The 9,357-nt window shown below is 42.2% G+C and overlaps 1 pseudogene; it reads right to left on the bottom strand.

The window, feature by feature from the left end:
• Nucleotides 1–809: 809 nt before the first annotated feature.
• LOC133371562 (5S ribosomal RNA) lies at nt 810–928 on the bottom strand (annotated as a pseudogene).
• Nucleotides 929–9,357: the final 8,429 nt, after the last annotated feature.

Below are 9,357 nucleotides of genomic sequence, written 5' to 3'. Positions count from 1 at the left end.
CACCTTTGGCTTTTCACTGGCAAGAAACTTTGAGGGTTCCCCCTCTCCTTGTTTGTGGTTCTTTTGGGTGCCTCCCTCTTTACTTTTCCACTTACTAAAACAAGTCGCCTTCATAAACCACAGTTTGTCTGGGTTCAAATGTCACAACAAACTGTGATGAGTCTAAAATAGAAGCAAAAGCTTCTGAACTCCCCTTGAAGTGGTGGCGGGGGGCCTGAGACTCAAATGGGCTCACCTTCATAACATGTAGATGTGGTACACGTGTGTGAAAAGTGTTCATAGCTTACTCAGAAGCAAGTCTCACTGAGTTTCAATGGGACAATGCTTAATAGATGTGATTAGGATTGCAGCCTAAATGAACATAAAACTTTTTTTGTAGAAAATCCAGTTGGTAAAAGAATTCTGATCAAAGTGTCCAGAAAATCCAGAGCAATCATAGTAAATAATTATAATGTCAGTTTTATAATGAATGTCCAGCTATGACTTCCATCACTTCTTATCTTTTCATCTTACGTATTAAGGTATAATGTAGGAGTGGGGAACCTGTTGCCCTCCAAATGTTGCTGTTGGACTCCAATTCCCATCAGCCCCAGCCAGCATGGCCAATTATAGAGGACGATGGGAGTTGTAGCCCAGCAACATCTGGAGGGCCACACTTTCCCCATTCCTGATATAATAGGTTGTTGTGGTGGTTGTATGCCTTCAAGTGAATTACAACTTATGGTGACCCTATTAATCTTTTTTGGATATATTCATAGGGTTTTCATGGTAAGAGGTATTCAGAGGTGGTTTACCATTGCCTTCCTCTAAGCCTTCAGCACCCAGTATTCCCAGGTGGTCTCCCATCCAAGTACTAACCAGGCCTGACCCTGCTTAGCTTCTGAGATCAAACGAAATCGGGCTTGCTCAGGGTAGTATGGCCGTAGGCGATATGTTAGGTAATGGACATAAAATAGCTGACTCAATGACTATTTATAGACGACTCATGCCATGCTAAGCAAGATTCAGTCTGGGACTTTGTTTTCCATGGTAATGTATTTCAGTACATTTTAGCAAGGAAAGAATTAGCAAAAGGGTTAAAGCAAGCAAATTTTCTGCTTATAGGGCTTGTGGCCTTTCTGAAGCTGTACTAATGAGTTAATCCCATGCTCCTAACTGGACTGTCACCTGGCCAGTTTTTTTGTTTTTAGAAAAGAAGTCTAGCCTTTCCATCCCCACCTCCCTCTGATGCTATTGGATTCATTTTAATAGCCTGCAGATAAGTGTTGTTTATAACAAAAACAACTACAAATGGTGGTAGATGTCATTTTCTGAGCAACTAGCTATCAGCAATGCTGTCCGCTATCATTGCAACAAATTCCATGTGACCAGAACCTAGAGTCTGAGTCACAGAAACACATTACAATTGGAAAAGCATCCTGGAATGATCCCCCCCAATGATATGGCTGTTCTCTTGTGAGTGGGCTGTTTGCAAAGCTGGGGGGAACCTGTGGTCTTCCAAATGTTGTTGGACTTCAGTTTTCATCAGCCCCATCCAACTTGACCAAAGGGTAGAAATGATAGAAGTTACGGACCTGTAACATCTAGAGGGTTGCTGGTTCCCCATCCCTGGTCAAGTGGCAGAGGGAGTAAGATGCATGGACACTGCTAGTAGAGTTCCTCACTTCAAATCTACTGCCACCTTACTCCACATTAGCTTATACTATTAGCACATGTCATGAAAAGACTGATTTTGCAGTGCATTTGGTATATCCTCCAAAATGACATCTTCGGATTCTTGCATGATCATTGTGGGGCTCTGAGGTCCTTTGCTGCACAGCTGCTAACTGTTGAATACAAATGTAAGGAACAGAGAAGGGACTATAGGTTTGGAGGTTTAGAGTGGTTAGCGTGGGCAGTGCCTCACCTGCCCTTAATGAGGGGCCTCCACTGCATTTTATCCAACTGCCTTTCTCATCAATCCAAACTGGAGTGGAGGATCTTACTGCTGGAAGCCTCTTGGGCTCTTTTGTGACCTGCACAAGATGATACAGAGAAAAGAGACAAGATTATGGAGGTCAGCGATGCAGTACTGCTCTCGTGAAGTTCACTCGCAGCTCCTGGCTGTGTGGGAGCTGAGAGCTGTGATGTGACTAAAATGGAGGAACTTGGAGGATTTTTTGTATGTGTGGAAAACTCTACTTTTTATTAGCACAAGCCGCTTCCCAGCTTCTGGCGAGTCACGTAGGAGGTCACATAACAATCACTATTCCCAGCTGCTGCTGCTAGAAAAATAACATGCAAAGTCGTCTTGAAGATAGTAAAAGCTTACCCTCTTAGTGCCAGCGGCAGATGGCTCTGATACTGGAACTGACAGAATGAAAAGATAAAAGATAAACAAATTCAACATCGCAACTGGTGGCAAGATACCCTAGTTTGTGGAGCCATGCAGTCACCGTATCGACAGCCTCTTTTGTCCTTGCATTTTATCATCCTTTGGCAAACTAAAGCTCACTGAAACATTGTGATTTTTAGTGCACTCTATAGCAAAGGGGTAAAGGGAAAGGTACTTAAGCCCAGCAAAAGGAGAGGCTTCCATAAACCCACAAATGAAAGCTGACCGTTGGAAGATTTGGGACAGATGAAAGGACTTCTTCGCCCAGTGCACAGTTAGACTCTGGAAAGTGGCTCCCACAAGATGTCTTGATGGCCATCAACTTGGATGACATTAAAAGAGAATGAGATAAATTCGTGGAGGATAAGGCTAACAATGGCTACTAGCCATGATGGCTGTGTTCTCCTTCCACTGTTGGAGGCAGTATGTCTCTGGATTAGGGATGGAAATATCTGTCAATTTCGGTTCTTAGATTCTCATTTTTTCCAGTCTTCAATTCTCCGCATTTCTGCAACAATTTACACTTTAAAAAAAAAAAAAATCCTCATGAAAACTCTTCAGCATTTTAGTGTGAATTTCTCCTAATACACACGTTTTTTGTATGCAGTTTTGAGCAGGCTATGTTCTGAAGGCACATGAGGCCACAACCTTGCTGGAACTCAGCAGGTCTGGGTCTGGTCAGCGCCTGCATGGGAGACCGCCTTGGAACTACATGTATGCCACCTTGGGTTTCAAGGCGAGGTATAAATGTAACAGATAATAATGCACACATTTTTCAAGCAATTTCTTCTTACAATGCATTTTTGTATGTAATTTTCACCAACACAATAGATTTTTATGCACATTCTCCCCTAATATATGCATTTTTGCAGTCATTCTTTGGTTGGAGAACTGCATTGCAAAATTTGGACATGTGCAAATTTCAAAGGATCATTGTGTTTTGGTTCTCATATTGGTTTGGAAAGTGCAAATTTAATAGATTTGGCTTTAATTGCAAATTGGATTGAATTTATCCCCCATCCCTATTCTGAATGCCAGTGGCTGGGAATCACAAGTGGGGAGAGTGTTCTTGTGCTCTTGAGCAGGCATTCCATCGGGGCATCTGGTTGGCCACTGTGAGAACAGGATGCTGGACTTGATGTGCCTTTGGCTTGATCCAGCAGGGCTCTTAGAAAGTTCTTCTTATATAATGACAGAAGCCATCCAGGGAATTTGTTTGGCCTGATGCATTTCAAGTCTAGAGGCCAAACAAGAGTCCTCTTCAGACTTTCTGCTTGAGTGTAAAAGCAACGTGTGAGTGGGCAGAGTGAGGATGATCGTGCTAAGAGCTGCCCCCTGCTTTGTACAAGCTGGAGGGCAAACCTCTGAAGGTCAATGTTCTAAATGTGTGAGGAGCCTCTCTGAGGAAAGGAGTTTTAGAAATTTGCTGTCCAGCTCATGGAGGGCAAAAGGAGTGGTGATGGGGAGGAGGGAGGGAGGGACAAAGCTGAGCATGCTTATCTCCATTCTTCCCACTTATTTTGCTGCTTTTACACATGAGTAGAACACCTGAAGAGAGCTTAGCTGAGATGCCATTCATGCAATTAGCATATGCACGAATGGGTTTTTAAAAGTGCATCGCAAGTGTGATGGAGCCAATCCGGATTGGAATCATGGGGTGGGAGGCATGAAGCTTTAACCCTTACCCCCCTGCTGTGGTTCTCATTGGAATCACTCCCCCACACTTGCTATTTGTTTGTGTGTGTTTTTTTAAAAAAACCCTCTGCCATTGCAGGAAGTGGGAGTTTTCCTCCAATGCAAATAGTAGCTGCAAATGATTTGGATCAGGGCCACAGCAGGGGGCAAAAGGTAAAAGTCCTTCAATTCCCTCACCAGAGTCCTGGTCCAGATTGCCTTCTCGGCACCTCCAAATTATTTTTTAAAACCCAGTTATGCAACCACTAATTGCATGAATGGTATCTAGCCTACTTTGGGCTTAACCCTTCTTGAGCAACACCTATAAACTTGCTTCAATAAATATAAACTAAACAGTGGTATTTATGCATTTAATGCTCACACAAAATTAGCATCTTAAAAATACAACACTGAGATTGGACTGACTTTTTGTTTCAAACAATGACCAGCCAATGCTGTTGGTAGCACACAAGTAAATCCTGAAGGGTAACCTCAAGACTTGATTACTGTAATATGCTTAATGTGGGGCTAACCTTGTATCTGGTCTAGAAGCTGCAGAATGCAGCAGCCGGACTGCTCACTGGAACAGGCTACTGGCCACATGTTACTCCTCTGCTGAAAGAGCTGCACTGGTTGCCAGTTTGCTACAACCCAAAATGAAATGGCAAAGAAGATAGAAACATTTGCCATTTGACAGGGCATAGATATTCAAAGCATGGACAATCATATTTTTTGCTTGCCTTTGGATTTGTGAATTTTCGTGACTGGGTTCTTTCCATTAGACAGAGTTGCTTAATGGAGAGGACCAAGTTATGAAAACCCACTAATTAAAAGGCAAGAAAAGTAATCTACTTCTTTCTATGGTTCACAGTGCCTCAGTCTCATAATCTGAAGGTCCTGAGTTCAAGCCTCAGTCTCCTTTTAGGAGGCAACTGAGCTCAGTGGTAGAGTACTGCTTTGCATGTAGAAGATCCCAGGTACAACCCCAGGCATCTCCATTTTTTTCTTTACACAACAACAGGTGATGGAAAAGATTATAGTTTTTGCATGGGGATGAGGGCATATGCCACAAACCTTTATTTAAAACAATATGTTCTGTATTAAGTGCAATTGTGATCTCATCACAGAATGATGAAACAAATGAGAAACTTGACCTGAAATTGTGTTGCATTTACCAGGAAGCAGTAACCAATTCATAGAGCCACTGGGCATATTTGCAGAAGCCGAACCAAATACTGGAAAAATCCACCTGGAAATCTGGCATGCATCAGGCCCATCGTAGTGCACATTGAGTCCTCTATTCAGACATTGGCATTGCTAGTTAAAAGATCAGGTAACAGATAATGGGTAAAGTCTCTGGCTGCGATCCTGAACAGCCATTGCCAGTCAGAGTAGCCAATACTATGATAATTTTCTGTCTTTATAGGGCAACTTTCTATACAGTTTTGGAGGGCATTTTCATGTGGGGTACCCACTGTGGGCCTCTCTCATCAGCCTCAGCCAGTGCTCTCAATGGTCAGAGACGATGGGAGTTGCAGACCACAGCATCTGAAGGACATCACATTGGCTACCCCTGTGTTATTATTTGGGCCTCAGTCAACACTGGCATTCTGTGCCAATCTATGTTTGCAGTTGGAAAGGTAAGGCTTAGCATGGCTTTGCCTGCCTAGGGAGAAACAATTCTTTCATGAAATGTGTATGGTCAGGTTGGATGCCCACCTTATCCTTGAGCATGGACAGCCATCCTCTACATCATTTGAATGAATTCTGTGAACAAATGTGAGAAGTTATGAATGGTCATGACCCCTCTCATTGAACGGAGATTACCAGTAGCAAGGCAATGAAAATGTTTTTGACCTCAATTAATGAAGGTTACGAGGGCACATTTATTCTTGCCTTCTCTGTGGTTGAGTGGTTCCTGTGTCTGAGAGATAGGCCAGTTGCCTGTTCTGGATAGAGTTGTATTCCCTTTCAAGAAGTAGGTATGCAGTTTGGGGGCGGCTCCATGACCCATCTTCGTCACTTGAGGTCAGGGTGGCCTCAGTGATCAGCAGAGCATTTGTATCAACTTTAGCTGGTGTGACAGCTGTAGCCATTCCTGGAACAAGACAACATAGCCATAGTGGTCCAGGCATTAGTAACCTCATGACTCCATGTGAGGCTACCCTAAATGTTGGCTTGGAAGTTGCTGCTGGTGCAAATGAAGCAGCTCAGCCACTGACTGGAGCTAGATATCATTAGCATCATGGGACACCTTTGCTGAAGGATCTGCACTGGTTGCCAGTATGCTACCAGGCCAAATTTAAGATGTTGGTGTTAGTATATGAAGCCCTAAAAACTTGGAACCAGATTATCTGAGGGATCACCTTTCTCCATATATTTTTGATTTTATTATGCACGTTCCCTAGATCAGATTCTCCCTCCCTCCGGGGATATGTGATGAAATAAAGAAACAATACATTAAAAAAAATGAAATCTGTTATTGTGTTGGACAATATCTGTGTGGAGGGAGAAGATGTGCATTTCTAGGATTTGTGAGATGCAGGAGAATGTGCTATTAGCTCCGTATGGGATCACTGGATGACATTCAACAGTGTCCATCAACCAGTGGAGTAGACTTCTCCTTGTGCAATGGGACATCCACACACACCCAAAATCTGCTCCAGCACTGGACTTCACCCCCTGTATGTGTAGGCAGGTCATGGGTAGTAAGCAGGTATTGCCTCCACCACAATATTATCTCTGAGGCCCAGATCACATGTCATGTTCCTGGTGTAACAACCCTGGTTTGGTAGAGTGGGAATGAGTGACGAGGTTGACCATTTCCTCCTCCTTCTTAATCTACCCTCCTCCTCTTTGCAAGCATTGCATCAGAGATTTTTTGGTTTGTTAAACCATAATTTGTCATAACATTCCAACTGTGAAATGATGGTTTAATCACTCCTTTAAATCAGGATGGCAATCTGGTATCAAACTATGGCTGGCTAGAAGCCCTTAAACCAAAGTTTCCTAGACTGGATGTCATAGGAAATTGTGGTTTAAGAAATCAGGAAAGCTTTGCCAAGGCCAGGTGCATAAGAAGATTAGGGAAGAGGAGGGATGGAGGACAGAGTGTTTGAGCTTGTTACTCATTCCTCTTCTAACAAACCATGGTTTGCTGGACCAGAAATGTGACAATTGATCCAGACCTCAGTGTCAAATTTGGTGCATGCTTTTTTTTTAAAAAAAAATATTCATATAAATTATTTATAAGGGTTCCCATTTGAAGAATTTCAGGTTGCAGTATGAGTTGTTTCATTTCCAGATACAGTTTAACTGCACATAATAAGCATCACAGAAGCAGTGGGTTAAGAACTGGGTGAAGAAGATGCAAGATATATTTTGTGAAAACATTTAGGTTTGCCTTCTCCTACACTAGAGAGAGAAGGCATGGGTAATTGAGCGGTAAGCCAAACTGTATTTCAATACAAACGAGAACCATTATTTCCAGTTTTATTCTACTGAGCAGTCAAATTGTTAGTGCTCTTTGAAACCTGCCTTATACAAGAATGTCTCATCTTCCAAAACTCTCTGTACACCCAGCTGCACTGAGATCAGGATCCCCCCCTTAATCTCTCATTTCTGTGACCATTAAATAGAAGATTTACTGGGGACTTGCTGTACTCTAATCTTATATAAATTTATGCAGGTGGCAAAACTTCTACATGATGATTTACCTAAAGTGAGAAATTGTGGATTTTCATTTAATGCTAGCAAAAGGCCCATTATTATGATGAGAGATGTGTGTGTGTGGAAACAGTTTCAATATCATAAGGACCACTGGAGTGTGGGGTATGCAAAACATTTTTATGCACCCTGCAAAGAGACAGGTTATGCCCCATGTGGGGATCTTGATCAACAAAAGTGTTGCTCCCCAATTTCAGGAGCTTAAAGCAGATTTTGCCTTCAGTTTCCTCAAGTATTCCTTTGTTTTTGTTTATTATTAAATTTATGTCCACCCTTCCTCCCAAAGGAGCCCATGTCTAATGCTTCCTTTCATTGGAGTGAATGGCAAGGACTCATCTCTATAGGAAAAGGGAAGAGGTGCACTTGTAGACACAACTGGGATGAAAAACTTGTTCCATACTTCTGGTAATTATGTCCCTTTCCACATCATCTTGAAGCAGATGTGTGGGGCAGGGGCTGTGTTGCTTCTGTCTTAAAGGAGGAATGTCAGGATGGGTGCTCATTTGCATGCAAGTTGGCAGGGTTTGGGTCATAATGTAATTTCTCATTGTTGTTATGTGTCTTCAAGTTGATTTCAACTTATGGCGACCCTTTGAATCAGCAACCTCCAATAGCATTTGTTATAAACCACCCTGTTCAGATCTTGTAAGTTCAGATCTGTGGCTTCCTTTATGGAACCAATTCATCTCTTGTTTGGCCTTCCTCTTTTTCTACTCTCTTCTGTTTCCCCCAGAATTATTGTCTTCTCTAGTGAAGCATATCTTCTCATGATGTGTCCAAAGTATGATAACCTCAGTTTCATCATTTTAGCGTCTAATGATAGTTCTGGTTTAATTTGTTCTAACACCCAATTATTTGTCTTTTTCACAGTCCATGGTGTCCGCAAAGCTCTCCTCCAACACCACATTTCAAATTAGTTGATTTTTCTCTTATCCGCTTTTTGACTATCCAACTTTCACATCCATACATAGAGATTGGGAATACCATGGTCTGTATGATCTTTACTTTGGTGTTCAGTGATATATCTTTGCATTTGAGGACCTTTTCTAGGTCTCTCATAGCTCCCTCCCCAGTCCTAACCTTCTTCTAATTTCTTGTCTATTGTCTCCATTTTGGTGAAGGACTCTGATTTCTTCATATTAGTGTTTAAAGCCTAAACCACTTAGCCCCCCAAAATCTGAAAGTCTGCCTCCTTCCCTACAGACTCAGGTGTTAAGATCAGCAGAGTGGGCCCTCTTGGTAGTTCCATTGCCCTTAGAAGCCTGGGTGGAGGCTCAGAAGAGGGCATTCTCGATGGCAGCTCCTAAGTTGTGGAACTTACCTCTCAAAGAAGTGAGTCTGGCAATTTCACTATAGTTTTCAGTGAATGCTGAAGATAAACCTCTTTACCCTGGCCTTTGACACTTGAGATTAGAGATGTGAAGGCTTGGAAAAAAACAGGAAAAATTCAGAAAAAATGTTTTCCCCTGTTTTTTTCTGAAGCCTTTTTTGCCCCCCCCCAAAATGGGAAAGATTAAAAAAAGAAGAAAAAATTTATTATGAAATGTTTTATTTTAGCATGATGAATAAAATGTTTCATTGAA

This window comes from Rhineura floridana, chromosome 16 (genome assembly GCF_030035675.1).
Source record: "Rhineura floridana isolate rRhiFlo1 chromosome 16, rRhiFlo1.hap2, whole genome shotgun sequence".
NCBI lineage: Eukaryota > Metazoa > Chordata > Lepidosauria > Squamata > Rhineuridae > Rhineura > Rhineura floridana.
This window is presented reverse-complemented; position numbering and strand designations above follow the sequence as displayed.